The sequence below is a fragment of the Ambystoma mexicanum genome, chromosome 13, assembly GCF_040938575.1.
Source record: "Ambystoma mexicanum isolate Mex_15411 chromosome 13, UKY_AmexF1_1, whole genome shotgun sequence".
NCBI lineage: Eukaryota > Metazoa > Chordata > Amphibia > Caudata > Ambystomatidae > Ambystoma > Ambystoma mexicanum.
In genome coordinates this window covers 610,028,796-610,044,535 of record NC_090938.1, presented here as the reverse complement: position 1 = coordinate 610,044,535, position 15,740 = coordinate 610,028,796, and the positions used below count along the sequence as shown (strand labels likewise).

The following is a 15,740-nucleotide window of genomic DNA, read 5'->3' as shown; positions in this document are numbered from 1 at the left end:
CACACGCACAAGGCTGGCACCCAAGGCCAGTGGGGGCAGCAGCTCCAGTCACCATGGAGCTCTGGCCCGGGCCGCCTTAGAGCTTCGCCCGCCACATTAGAGCTTTACCCTCCAGAGGGGGACAGGGCTCCCCACGATCACCACCAGGCTTGGCGACAGTCAACCCAGACGTGAGACAGGCACCCAAGGCCAGGACACCCCCGCCGCCAGCCACCCTGGAGCTTTAGCAGGGCCCCTTTAGAGCTTTTCCCTGTGGGGTGCGATGCGACTACCACTGGGTCCGGGGGCTTTCTCCCTGGAGCTCTGGCCTGAGCTGCTCCCACAACATTAGAGCCTTTCCCTCCAGGACTAACCCACAAACACTGTGGAACTCAGGGCCGGCCACTGCGAGAGCATTTACCCCCACGCGGAGGAAAGGGACCCGCTCAGGGCGCCCCTTGACACACGCACCTCGTCTTGGACCTGACCACAACTGGTTGATACTTGCCAGAGGACCGGGAGCAACCCACGAACGCCATTGAACTAAAGCCGGTAATTGCGCCACGGCCGCCCTGAAGGCCGCAAGGTGGCACTTCCATGCCAACCGTAGACAAATGCAGGAGTCAGCCGTGGCAACCACAACTCGGGCCATCTGGGCCTACTCCCCGGGCCAGATGGCCCAGCGGCCGTACCTGCCCCCACCGCCCAGGGGCACAGGCTTAAGGTACCACCCCGCGTGCTCTGGGGTAGGTGCTTAAGCTGCTGCCTCTCTTCCCCGCCCTGGGTTTAAGGCACCAACTCAGCGTTCTCGGGCCGAGGAGACACTTCCACGCCGACTATTAAGCTTACGGAACCCGACCGGAGACAAATGCAGGAGTCAGCCGCAACTCGCGCATCTGGTCCACCAGCCACAACTTGGGCCATCTGGGCCTACTACCAGGCCAGGTGGTCCAGTGGCCAGCCGGGCCTGCCCCAACCCCACCTTCCAGGGGCACAGGCTTTAGCTACAACCCCGCGCCCTGGGGTGGCTGCACCCTCTCTTCCCCTGCCCTGTTCGGGGGCTTAAGGCACCACCTCGAAGGCCCGGGCCCAAGGCCATCTGGTCTGCCAGGCTGACCAGGAAAGGTGAGAAGAGTGCTCCCCGCCCAGCCCGCACACCCCCGCAGGTGCGCCCCTGTGGTGGGTGGTATTTTCCTGTGTACCCCGCATGCCCCAGGAGGAAGGATGGAGAACCTTGGCGGTGCTGCCGCCTTGCAACAAAAGCTTGGCTCAGAGGATGACTTCCAATAGATCGCAGCGACGTAGCTGCTCTGCTACTTACGAAACCCTGAACCAGAATCAGGTTGTCGATGAATGATTTAGCACCAGATTCCCACAAACATGCGGTGCACTATGGGTGAGAGAGGTGGCCCCCATTCTGTCCACACTCAAGTCCTGAGGCAAGCGGCTCTACACACCGGCCCCAAGGCCGGCTGTCCTAAGCTAACTGATGCTCGACAGCGCTGCAGTATCACGGTCTGGGGTGGAGGGGGGGATTTTGGACGTAGATGCGTTCAGTCATAATCCCACAGAGGGTAGCTTCACCCCATTGGCTCCTCAGCCAAGCATGCACACCAAATGTCTGAACCTGCTGTTCCTCTCGTACTGAACAGGATTACTATTGCAACAACACATCATCAGTAGGGTAAAACTAACCTGTCTCACAACGGTCTAAATCCACCTCACGTTCCCTATTAGTGGGTAAACAATCCGATGCTTGGTGAAATCTGTTTCACAATGATAGGAAGAGTCGACATCGAAGGATCAAAAAGCGACGTCGCTATGAAGGCTTGGCCGCCACAAGCCAGTTATCCCTGTGGTAACTTTTCCGATACCTCCTGCTTGAAACCCAAAAAGTTAGCAGGATCGTGAAGCCCTGCTTTCACGGTCTATATTCATACTGAAAAATCGAGATCAAGCTAGCTTTTGCCCGTCTGCTCCGCGGGAGGTTTCTGTCCTCCTTGAGTTCGCCTTAGGACACCTGCATTATCCTTTGACAGGGTGTACCACCCCAGTCAAACTCCCCACCTGCCACTGTCCCCGGAGCGGGTCGTGCCCGGCAGGTGCCGGGTGCTTGGAGCCAGAAGCGAGAGCCCCATGGGGCTCACCCCCCGCCTCACCGGGTAAGTGGAAAAACAATAAGAGTAGTGGTATTTCACCAGCGGCCCGAGGGCCTCCCACTTATCCTACCTCATGTCTCTTCACAGTGCCAGACTAGAGTCAAACTCAACCGGGTCTTCTTTCCCTGACGATTCTGCCAAGCTTGTTCCCTTGGCTGTGGTTTCGCTAGATAGATAGGGACAGTGGGAATCTCATTCATCCATTCATGCACATCACTAATTAGATGACGAGGCATGTGGCTACCTTAAAGGTCATAGTTACCCCATCCGTTTACCCACGCTTCATTGAATTTCTTCACTTTGACATTAGGAGCACTTGGCAGAAATCACATTGCGTCAACACCCTCCACAGGCCTTCGCAATGCTTTTTTTTTAATTAAACAGTCAGATTTCCCTGGTCCGCACCAGTTCCAAGTCAGCTGCTAGGTGTCGGCCGAGGCAGAATGCCGGCCCTGAACCCCCAGAGGAAGAACAAGATTGGCGAACACTGCAGCTGGGGTGATCCCCAGGAAGGGACCGGCTCGCATCCAGAGGCTGACTTCCCGTACCTACATTGTTCTGACATGCCAGCGGTTGTCCGCCTTGGAGACATGCTGCGGATATGGGTAAGGCCTGGCGTGAGATTTACAAAATCTCACCCAAATTTTTAAGGACCAGCGGAAGCTCACCGGACGCCGCCGGAACAGCGACGCTTTGCAAAGCTCGGGCCCCTTTCTCGGGGCAAACCCATTCCAGGGTGCCCTGCCCCTCACAAAGAAAAGAAAAGAACTCTCTGTGCGGCTGGGGGCGTGGCTACAGAGCCATGTAGGAGGACGTGTTTCCAAGGAGGCTCCTGATGATCCTGAAATGATCCGAGAAAATGTGACACATTGAAACCATCCTGGTCTGAATACATCGCTTGCCCGAGTTCATGAACTAACACTGCCCAACTGGAGCTGGAGATGGTGAGGATCAGCGCTGTGATGCGAGCGAAATCAGCTGGAAGAATTTTGTGGCAGTGCGCTTGTGAGGAATCTAAAATGGCGATCCGCCAACAACAAAGAGATGTGGAGGACAGCTGACTCGCGAGCAGCCCGTTGTAGGAGAGAGAGCTGCGCTCAGATCGGGTCTGCCAGAAGGGGCCGCGAGTAGAGCGGAGCTGTGAAGACCCCCTGTGGCCACAGCGCGGGACACATGGGAGAAGCCAGACGTCGGAGTAAAACGGCAAACAAACAGTGCCGTGATTGAAAAGCGCATGCCCGGTGCGTGACGAAACGGGACTGGAACCCCAAGCAGTCCGCGTGTATGCGTGATAGACTACAAGGCTGCTCACCCATGAATAAGTGACAGTACAATATACACTGCAATACTCGGCAGTGTATGCGCAACACATACGAGGCACCGGCGTGTCCACAAGCAGCTGTAGCGAAGTGACGGCGTGTGAGCCGTCCAAGCATTATGGGCGGTTTCGCTTGCAGCCGCAGTGGAGACTTGGTCATTAGACAGGCCTATGACAGGGCAGCTTTTCGGGTCGCGCATGGTGTCCACGGCTGCAGGCTCTGTGTTGCGGCCATCCGGACCGAAGGTAACGCAATAACATGGATGTACAGGGCCAGCTTAGTATACGGAGTGCCACACAGGAAGACCCTGAAACGGATGCAATCAAGTTTCACTGATAATAAAGCCGAGCACAGCCTAAGGGTTGCCTGAGACCTGACGGAGGCACACAGGGGGACCCTGATTAGATGTGATAGCAGCTCCTAGCAAAACAGATGCCAGCTTAATCATATTACCCTTTGCAACGTGTATAAGTTCACGCATCCACCGGGGACAAGGGAGTTGATCTTGCAATTGCAGTACAGGGCAGGGTCATGCAGAGCGCTGACCCTGCAAACATGGAACTATTGCATGGTGGAATGTGGAACCAGTAACTAGAATGAACCGGTGGCGACCAGAGCACTACTGACTTATATTGAACTAACTATCACGTTGCCAAGCAATTCTTTGAATGGGCTGCGATGCAGAGCTTGGATAGCGCATTCAAAATGGCGCCAATGCGCGCGTGTATATAGACGCAGGGAGCTGCCCGGTACGCTGTGCACCAAGCGGATCGATCAGAGGGAGGCGACGCTGGGAGCATCCGTCTCCTTTAACGAGGTGATGGGAGGAGAGAAAAGAGCACCGTTGCTGCTCACAGACAGCTGATAAGCTGAAATGCCCATGACACAATAAACCCAGCGCCGCACCGTGAGACGAAGAGGCGCAGGCACACATCGGCAACCCAACCTGCAACAAACTCCACTAAACCATCCTGTGGAGGCTAGTAAACACAATAGCACAACGAAGAACAAGACATGCCTATGATTGATTTACGAATGCTGATCCAGCCACCCGAGCGGCACAGACAGGCTTAGACAGAAACACAGAGACTTGCAGCCGCCTGAAGTGGGAACAAAGAGATGCAGACAGCGTGCCCGAGGTGGCCGCAAGAGGTAACTGCAGATTAAGGTGTACGGGGTTGCCCCATGAAAGTGGGGACCAGCAAGAGTGGCCACCGGAGCCCGCAGAGCCACACCAGCGCCAGGCAGACAGCCCAGGGAGCTAGATCGACTGGGGCAGGGTCCTTAGTCCTGTGAAGGCTGAATGAACCGACATGGGTACGTGGGAGGACACAGTCCATTCTAGAAATAGGGGAGGTCGCTGGAGGACACCCCTGAAACGATCAGGCCGGGCCTAGACATTTTGGGCAACTTAGCATGTTCTAAAAGAGGACAGCACGTTTTGGGGCCGACTCACTTTACCCTGACGCAACAAGATGTCCAACAAACCCATCAGAAAGAAAGGCAAGCAGCCCACACTGGACGATTTTGCCAAAACACCACCAGGCGCAGAAGGGGCCAGGAAGAAAGACAGGACCCCCGCTGGGGGCCGACATTATGGGCAACCAGGAGGTGCTTGCGGACCTGAAAGTGGCCTTGGAGACCAAACTGGGCCTGGCAATCAGTGAATTGAAAGCTGTACTTGAGCTCAAAGTTGGAGCGGTGCAGGAGGACGTAAATCTTCTCCGGCAAGACGTACGATTGTTGGCCGAGCGCACGGAGGACCTGGAAAAAGAGGTGGCCCCGAACACAGCAGCCTGTGCTGCCCATAAATCTGAACTTCACGCCTTGGTACAACGTGTGGGCAATCTGGAGAGCAGGTCGGAAGAGGCGGAGGGACGCGCCCGAAGGAACAATATTCCCATTGTCGGAAGGAGCTGAGGGAACTAACCCTATGAATACATCGAGTCTATGCTATTACAGGAGATAACCGGGGGAGCTCTGTCCTAGGGGTTCGCTGTAGAGAGGGCACACAGGGCCCTGATGAGGAAGCCACCGCCGGGGAACCCTATCCCCCCCCCCCCCAGGCCGGTGATAGCGAAGATCCTAAACTACCGGGAAAAAAAATCCTTGAACACTTTCGGATGGGCGGCACGATACAAAGAGGTGCTGCGAACATAACGGCATACCCGGATTATACCTTGCAAGTACAGCGCAGCCGCATGAACTTTGGGTCCGGGAAAAGAAGATTGCGGGATGCAGGCCATAGGTACATGCTGCTTTTTCCAGCTAAACTGAAGGTTTTCTACAAGAGCAGAACCTTGTTTTTTGACACCCCAGAGGACGCCATGGGATGGTTAGATGCGCAGAGCTGTCCCCAGGAACCGGACATCCAGGGAGCAGAAGGTGGAGATAAGTAACATGCGTCGGAAAAGCGCCCTAGGTGCTGCAGCTCATGACAATGGGACTTGAATATAGCATTGCATATACCGGCAGAGGAGTGTGTTCAGAGCTACAATTATAAATATGAGACAGTGGCACTGGAAACCTTGATATAGATATAGGAGCTATACGGAGCATGACCTCACACCCCCATAGGAAATAGTTTAGTTAGGTCACTGGTAGTTCGGTGACACCCTGCTGGGTTCTGGGCTGGGGCCTTTTAGGGCAGACCCAAACGCAGGGGGGCCCGAGATCCAGGGATGGAGCTGGGCACTTGTTGGGGTTGGGGTAGACGAAGGGGGGGGGGAGGTGGGAGGGTGAGAGGGGTGTGCAGTGGTTTGAAGTTGGGGGATGGGGAGTTGGGAAGGGGGTTGGAGGGAAGTTTGAGGGGAGGGAAAGGGTATTGAGCCAAAATGTGACCCTTAAGAGGCGGGATATCATGGTGATGGCGCCAGGGTGCCTTACAGTGGTTACCTGGAATGTCAAGGCCTCAACAGCTATCTGAAACGTAACAAGGTGATGATGTATCTGAAAAGGATGAGGACCGACATAACATTATTGCAAGAGACCCACCTTACTAGGGAGAAATTGGAGGTGGTTAAGAAGAAGTGGAGGGGGTGCCTGGTGGGATCCACATACTCGGCCTACGCTAGAGGAGTTATCATCTGGGTCGCGCCGCAGGTGCCATTTCAGCTGCTTCAGGTCACGGGTGACCCAGATGGCAGATTGACTGTTGTGAAGGGTATATTGAAAAACCGAGAAGTGTGTATTGTAAATTTATATGCCCCTAACCAGGACACAGCGGCTTACTTTAGGACCCTGTACGGTAGAGTCGGCCCTCTGCTGGGTGGTGGGATTATTTGGGGAGGTGATTTTAACTGTGTACTTAACCCTAATGTTGAAAGATTGGATAGTAAGATAGACAAACCAACCCCAGCAGCAAAGGTGCTGCAGGCCCTCCCGAGGGACTTCGAACTAGTGGATGTCTGGAGGCAGTTGCATCCAGTGGATAGACAATACGCGCACTATACGGCACCACACGCCCTTCACACAAGATTGGACTATGTGTTCGCCTCCACAGATTTGGCAGGAGAGATGGAAGGTGCGGAATACAAAGCTAGGGTGCTTTTGGACCACTCCCCCCTAGTCCTGGAGTGGCGGCATCAACCTCCCAGGGCACGGATTCCCACTTGGAAGCTCAGAGCCGAGGCTCTGCAGGACCCGGGATTCAGGGAGGATTTAAGAGAGGCGATCACTGAGTACTTCGAGATAAATACTGGTAGTGTAAGCTCTATGGGAACTGTTTGGGAGGCGTTTAAGGTGGTTTTGCGGGGGGTTGCCATTTTGAAGTCTAGGGGGCTCCAGGGGGGCATGGAGCAGAGTGGAAGGGAATTGAGGAGGAGTTGGAGGGCAGGATGCGTACGGAAAGCACCGCTGATGAGGACAGAGACAGGATAAGGCAATTACAACAGGCCAGTGGGGACTGCTGGGACAGGTTATGTAAACTAAGCTATAAGAAATACGTGGAGAGACAGCACGCAGGGGGAGATAAGCCGGGCAGGTTGCTGGCCTGGCTATACAAGAGTGAGACGCCGCGAACGGTGATCAGGGAAATTAAAGGCAAGGGAGGGTGGACTCAGAATACCCAGGAGGGGGTGAATGAGGAGTTCCTGAGATTCTATAAACATCTTTATGAGGACCCAGGTGGCCCTAGAGACCACGAAATTCGGGTAAGATTGGAGGACATGGGCCTACCCACCTTAGATGAGGCAGAACGCGCAGACGTAGATGCCCCTATTACGATGGAAGAACTCGAACTAGTGGTTCGCTACTTGCCCACCTGTAAGGCCCCCGGGTCCGATGGGCTTCCAAGTGAATTTTATAAAACCTATGAACAAGAGTTGCTTCCCCCGCTGCTGGCCATGCTTAACCAGTCGTATGAGCAAGGCAGGCTACCAGAGACCCTGCGAGAGGCGGCGATTATCCCACTTCTGAAGCCGGGCAAGCCTATCACTGATTGTGGGTCGTACAGGCCCTTATCGATGCTCAATCAGGTTAGTAAAATCCTCACTGCTGTACTGGCAAATAGGCTTGAGGCTGTCATTGGTAAACTGATACACGCCGACCAAACGGGCTATGTCAGGAACATAACTGATAATCTCAGAAGACTGCATCACATCCTTGACCAGACAAAAAATGACCCAGGTGAACTGGCAATAGTTTCACTAGACGCGGTCAAGGCCTTCGAGCCAGGGAAAAGGCCCTAGTTGATCACGACCTTTAAGGGCTATGGAATGGGACCGGGGTATCTCAGGTGGGTGACAATGTTATACAGCTCCCCGATCGCCAGGGTCAAAACGGGTGCTATCATTTCGGACAAATGGTAACTAAGCAGAGGCACTAGACAGGGCTGCCCGTGGTCGCCCATGTTATACATATGGGCACTGGAGCCATTGGCCACCTGCCTGAGACAGCAATACGAGGAGATAGGTATTAGCACTGCGGATGGCATGCACCTTGTTTCTTTATATGCGGACGACATACTGTTATATTTACGCTACCCAGAAGAGAACATGCAATATATTCTAGACATGATGGAGCAATTTGCCATTCTCTCTGGCATAGCGGGGAACCCCAAAAAGTCTAGCGTGTTCCCTCTGGGGAGATACAAGCTTGTCTTGCCTAGGAGTCTGCCAGTGTTGCCGATTACCCTGGCACACAAAGTCGTTCCGATATCTCGGAATTGACATATACCATATGGCAGAAGAACATGCAAGCAACACGGTTAAAGCAGTAGAAGGAATTAAGAACAGCATGGGATTCTGGTCCAGGTTACCCCTGGCTATGGTGGGGAGGGCTGCTCTGCTAAAAATGGTAGTTTTGCCCAGACTGTTGCATTTCTTTGTTAACATCCCGCATGGGATCCCGAGGTGCTTTTTCGCTAGCCTCCATAGCCTGTGTAGGAGCTTCATCTGGGGCAAATCCAGGAACAGGGTGGCCCTCTGGAAACTACAGAACTCGTGTGATAGGGGAGGGATCAACCTGCCAAATTTTGAGCTATACTATCTGGCAGAGCAGGTGCAGTATGTAGCAAGATGGCTGTCTGGCGAGGAGACGGCAGAAACCAGGCTGCTGTGCAGGAAACTGCTCCCCTTCTTTCACAAAGAAGTGGTGTGGCTGTCCAAGTCGAGGGTCCGGGGGATGGCAGGGCTGCTGGTACTGGGATGGGAGATATGGCACAGAACGTGGCAGATTGCGGGACACCTGGTTCCGTACTCTATGCAGGTGCCGCTTGCAGCACTATGTGGAGAGGATCCCCAGCTGATACAAGGGGTCCGCAAGTACTGGGAACCAGTGGGCCTGGGCACCCTGGGAAACATATGGCTGGAAGGGGAGGCATTAGAGTTCCCGAACCTGATCGAAGATACTGGGGTGCATAAAGGGCAGTACATAACTTACACCAGAATTGTCAAGAGAGTACGAGTGAAGTGGCCAACAGAGGTGCTCACCGGACGCCACCATGGAGGCTATATATGATATTTCAGAGGGTGGGCATGAGATTTCCCGCATATACGAGCTGTTGGGATCCAAGGTGGGGAAGGACTTGACCCAACAGACAACTTTGGGAGGATGAGGTGGGAGAGCCCATGTCGGATGGGCTCTGGAAAAGAGCCCAAAGATATCATAAAAAAGTGTCCCGGAACGCAAGGCTCCAGCAGATCCAACTATATGTCACACATAGAGCATAGCTCACCCCCAGTAAGATCGCTAGGTTTGGTGGCCATACGACTCAGAAATGCCCTAGGTGTGGGGTGGAGGAGGCTGGGCTACTCCACATGTTTTGGGCCTGCCCTGAGGTGGGGCGGTTTTGGCAAGAAGTGAAGGCACGCTTAGCAGGAACCGGAATTACACTGGAGGTGGAGTCGGCCTGGGCATGCATGCTGGGGGGATTCCCTAGGCCACGTAACTTAAAGCACATAAGCAGAATGAAAGATCTAGCATATGTCCTGGCCAAACGAAGGATAGCAATGTGCTGGAAGGCAGCCCAGAGGCCGAGGATAGAGTTGTGATGGGCTGACCTCTTAAAATGGGCAGAGGCAGAAACGGCTGTTTGGTGGGACACGGTTTGTAGGGGAGGGGAGGAGGTAGGACCCCTAATTGAATGGAGGCAGCTGGTGGCTACCATGAGTGGCCCCCCCCAGTCTGATCAGAGCGATGATAAAACGGATAAAGAGACTACGATAAACCTGCCTGAAAAATCACAGGATGATGACATGGACATATTGGCTCAAGTTAGGGGGGGAGGGAGTTTCATGGGACTGGACAATGCTGATTGTAACACTCTGACGCTGAATCTGATGATGGAAGTCCCAAGAATTGTGTGTTATATAAAATAAACATTGTTTTTTCCCAAAAAAAAAAAAAACTCTGTGCGGCTCCCGCCGGCTTCTCTGGGATCATTTGCATTGCCGCACTGGACGCCGCAAGGGCGCCCGTCCCTGCCACTCTGGATTTGGGGATCTGAACCCGACTTCCTGTCGATCGGCTGAGGGCAATGGAGGCCATAGCCCATCCCTTCCGAACGGCGCTCGCCCATCCCTTAGGACTGACTGACCCATGTTCAACTTCTGTTCACATGGAACCCTTCTCCACTTTATTCTTCAAAGTTCCCGTTTTAATATTTGCTACTACAACCAAGATCTGCACCTGCGGCGGCTCCACTCGGGCCCTCGCCCCGGGCTTCTGTGCGTACTGCAGCAGCCCTCCTACTCGCCTGACTTAGCCCCCCGCGGCTCTCAACGCTGGCCTGGTATGGGCCTGATGCTCCAGGGCCATCCATTTTCAGGGCTAGTTGATTCGACAGGTGAGTTGTTACACACTCCTTAGCGGATTCCGACTACCATGGCCACCGTCCTGCTGTCTATATCAACCAACACCGTTTCTGGGGACTGATGAGCATCTGCATCATGCGCCTTAACCCCGGGTGCGGTTCATCCCGCAGCGCCTGTTCTGCTTACCAAAAGTTGCCCACTGAGCACTTTCATACAATACCCGGCTCCACGCCAGCAAGCCAGGCTTCATACCCATTTAAAGCTTGAGAGCAGGTTGAGATAATTTTGGCCCCAAGACCTCTAATCATTCGCTTTGCTAGATAAAACTGGGGTTTCCGTGCGCCAGCTATCTTGAGTGAAACTTCGGAGAGAACCAGCTACTATATCATTCGATTAATCTTTTGCCCCTATACCGAGGTCGGATGACCGATTTACACATCAGGACCGCTACGGACCTCCACCAGGCCGAGTTCACCATCTTTCGGGTCCTATCACACACGCTCATGCATCATCTCTGACAGAGCGGGGGAGACGGGTCGGTGGAGAGCCCACCGCAACAGGATGCCACTGCAATCGCCGGGCACCGGCCCTCAACATCATTACATCACAGGGTTTCATTCATCCCTCTGACTCGGGCAGGCATTATATTCTTAGTCAGTGTTTCCAGACAGGTCGGGTGGTTAACCGACCCCTGGCGCCCTTTGTGGGCCTCCCCGCCCGGCAGCACGACGTGGTTGGGGTGTATTGAGGGCAGTCCACCACAGTCACATCGGGAGCCCCGTCTCCCGTGGCCACTCTAGCAACCCCCAAGAGGGGCCAGGACAGTTGCCGGATAAGGGCCCGGTGGTGGTCTATCTCCCTCAGCTCCGTGGACACAGCAAAACTGCTGTCAGGGGGCTGTAACACTCTGCTGGAGCAGAGAGCCACCTGCCCCCTGGGGCCTTCCCAAATGCACCCTGCTGGGGCTGGATGTGCCCGGGCCGCAGACCCGCAAGGGCCTCCACCGTTCCAGGTGACCAACCTGCCTGCCGTGTTGAGTCCTGTGGGTGGACTGCACAGACCCCACCAGTTTACCGCTCAACCGTTTCACACCCTCTTGAACTCTCTTGAACTTTCCCTTACGGTACTTGCTGGTCACTAGTCTCGCGCCCGTATTTAGCCTTAGACAGAGTTTACCACACGCTTTGGGCTGCATTCCCAAGTAACCTGACTCCAAGAAGACCTGATCCCGGTGTGCAAGAGGCCGCTATCGGCCTAACACCATCCGCGTGGGGAGACTCGATCAGAAGGACTTGAGCCCCCTGAGTGATGACGGGGAGTCGGTCTTCTGTACGCCACATTTCCCACGCCTGCTGCTGAATGGGGATTCGGAGCTGGGCTCTTCCCTTTTCACTGGCCGTTACTGAGGGAATCTTGGTTAGTTCCTTTCCTCTGCTTAGTAATATGCTTAAATTCAGCAGGTCACCATGTCTGATCTGAGGCCGTGGTCGGGGAGCACAAAGCTCAGGGCAGCTGGCCTCGGGCCAGTATGGGGGGTTGCCCCAGCCCTTGGCGCAGGCAAGTGTATTCTGTCCCAATCTGTGACCGAAGCCCACATGGTCACGAGGTCCGTGCTCCATGGTCATCCTGCGCCGGCAGCCGTGGGACACCAAAGACAGCCACACACAGCACGGCCAGGTGCCCCGGGGTAGGGTGAAGGTGCGCCAGGCTTTTTTAAAGCCTGCTGCCGCCGCCACCACATCCGGGGCGCGTCGGCCACCCGGCCCTCCCGAAACCTGCATGAGGTGGGGAAACTGGGGAAACCAGGACGCGTCGGCAATGAGCTTGCACGCCAGATCCAAGGATCCAGCGACGGTGCTGATCGGGGTCTGACCTTAGGGGGATGAATGGAATGGGGTCCCTGCGACAGCCCCAGCCACGCCCCTGGGAATGAACCCCGGGGCGATTGATGTACAAGCGACCCTCAGACAGGCGTAGTCCCGGGAAAAACCCAGGGCCACATGGTGCGTTCGAAGTGTTGATCAATGTGTCCTGCAATTCACACTAATTCTCGCAGCTAGCTGCGTTCTTCATCGATGCATGAGTCGAGTGATCCACCGCCAAGAGTTTTTTGTCCTAGACGTCGGCCTGACCCTGCCGGTGCAGGAGAGGTTGGGGGAGGCAGCGCTGGCTGTGGCAGGACAGCCCAGCTCCCTGTCTAGCTCGGACGAAACCATTGTGGTTTCAAAAAAATAAAAAATAATAATCCAGGTGCTCAGCCTGACCGCCAGCTGCAGCAGCACAGCGCTTCCCAGGGGGATGGAGGTAGGCCGCTCCGCCACCTGCCCACACGGCCTGATCCACTCATCCTTCCCCGACCCCGTCCGCTTCCCTTTTGGGATGGGGGGCTGGGAGATGGACAACGAGGCAGGCCAGAGACAGCACAGACAGGGGGTCGGGTGGGACCACTAGAGTCTTCAAACCCCAGCCCGGCCGCATAGGACCCAGCTCCAGGTACCTGGGCAAGAGGGAAGGTCACCCACTGTGCCAGCGGGCCTGGCCTTTGCTCACACACAGATGTGGGCGGCTGGAACCTTGGCGCCCACCGTCAAGTGAGCCAGCTGCACCATGGCTCATGCCTGGCTTGCCCGGGTGCCTGTCTGCCTGGGGAGGCACCCCTCGAGAGCAGTCAGGTTTCCCTTGGTTCCCGGCTGCCCCCAGTCAGGGCTTCCCTGGTGACCGGGGTGTGCCCACCAATGCCCAGCCGCTGGCAGGTCAGAGAGAGGAGTGTGCGCCCCCCGGCCAGCGCAGGAGAGGGGGCTGGTTGACCACGCGCACCGGACCGCTCTGCGAGAGGTGCCCCGGGCTGTGGGTGTGCACGTCTGGGATGCAACCGAGGTCGGGCCCACGGCTCTCCCTCCCGCTGCTCCGCTGTTAATGATCCTTTATGCCCCCACCCACAAGCAGAAACCATTCACACTCAAATGCCCCATTTCTCCTTCCAAACACGTTCCAGATTCAAATGCCACCTCCCTCCTGACCTACATGCCACCATCCCTCCATCCAAACCCACACAAAGACACCAACATCCGTCCCTCCATACCTACACCAAGATGCTCCACCCCTCAGAGCCACACCCATATGCTTCATCTCTACCTCCACACTCAGATGGCGCCATTCGCCCTCTCTCTATACCCACACCCGATTACCCCATCCCTTCGACACACACATGCTCCCACCACTCCAATAAACCAACATCCTTCTCTCCAAACATACCCCATCCCTCCATTCACACCCAGATGCCCCCTTCCTTCCCACCAGAGCGCTCCAGCCCTGACCCACATGCTCCACCATTCCCTCACATGCCCCCATCATATGCCCATTCCATATCAACAATGCCCCCTCCGATCCAGACTCCACGATGCACAATCCCTTCCTCAAGACCCATACCATGATGGCCCATGCTCCCTCCACACAGAAAGATGCCCCTATCCGTCCTCCGACCAATGAGCCCCAATCCTTCCCTCCAGACCCACACCAATGTGCCCCATCCCTCCCTCCAGATGCACATCAATGTGTCCTGTGCCTCCCTTCATACCCAAAGCAATGTCCCCATCCCTCCCTACAGACCCACACCCATGTGCACCATCCCTTCCTCTCAGAACCACACCAAGATGCCCCATCCCTCCCTCTAGACCAATACCATAATGCACCATCCTCCCTCCACATAGCAAGATGCCCCTTGCATCAGATGCCCATGTGCCGATCCTGAATCACATGCAGATAGCCCCAGCCAAACCGCTCTAAAACCACCCATCCTAGTATGCCCCCATCCGCCCAGACCCACACCAATGTGCCCCGTCCCCTCCTTCCAGACCCACACCAATATGCGGTCATCCCTCCCCAGACCAATGTCCCTATCCCTCCCATCAAACCCACACCAATGTACCCCCAACACCTCCCTACAGAGTCACAACAAGATGCCCAGTCCAACTTCCCAACCCACACCTAGATGACCCATGCCACCCTCCAGACCCACTGTGCCCCATCTCTCCCTCCAGAAAAACGCCCATGTGCCCCATCCACCTCCCTCCAGAGCCATACCAATGTGCCCCACCACCTCCCTCCAGAAACACACCAGTGTGCCCCCACCGCCTCCCTCCAGAGCCACACCAATGGGACCCGACCACCTCCCTCCAGAGCCACACCAAGATACCCGTCCCACTTCCCAACCCACACCTAGATGACCCATGCCACCGTCCAGACCCACTGTGCCCCATCTCTCCCTCCAGAAACTCACCCATGTGTACCATCCCTCCACCCAGATCCACACCAATGTGCCCCACCACCTCCCTCCAGATCCACACCAATGTGCCCCCACCACCTCCCTCCAGAGCCACACCAAGATGCCCCATCCTACTTCCCAACACGCACCTAGATGACCCATGCCACCCTCCAGACCCACTGTGCCCCATCTCTCCCTCCAGAAACACGCATGTGCACTATCCCTCTCCGCCCAGATCCACGCCAATGTGCCCCTACCACCTCCCCCCAGAGCCACACCAAGATGCCCCATCCAACTTCGCAACCCACACCTAGATGACCCATGCCACCCTCCAGACCCGCTGTGCCCCATCTCTCCCTCCAGAAACACACCCATGTGCCCCCACCACCTCCCTCCAGAGCCACACCAAGATGCCCCGTCCAACTTCCTAACCCACACCTAGATGACCCATGCTACCCACCAGACACACTGTTCCCCCATCTCTCCCTCCAGAAACACACCCATGTGCACCATCCCTCCGCCAAGATCCACACCAATGTGCCCCATCACCTCCCTCCAGAGCCACACCAATGTGCCCCCACCACCTCCCTCCAGAGCCACACCAAAATGCCCCGTTCCACTTCCCAACCCACACCTAGATGACCCATGCCACCCTCCAGATCCACTGTTCCCCATCTCTCCCTCCAGAAACACACCCATGTGCACCATCCCTCTGCCAAGATCCACACCAATGTGCCCCATCACCTCCCTCCAGAGCCACACCAAT

General features: G+C 55.7%; 1 non-coding gene across 1 annotated transcript; it reads right to left on the bottom strand.

Annotated features, from left to right (window-relative positions):
- Positions 1–12,667: 12,667 nt before the first annotated feature.
- LOC138522180 (5.8S ribosomal RNA) lies at positions 12,668–12,818 on the bottom strand. The gene has a single exon (XR_011283279.1). It is a non-coding gene; the product is annotated as a 5.8S ribosomal RNA (ribosomal RNA).
- Between the last annotated feature and the right edge of the window lie 2,922 nt (positions 12,819–15,740).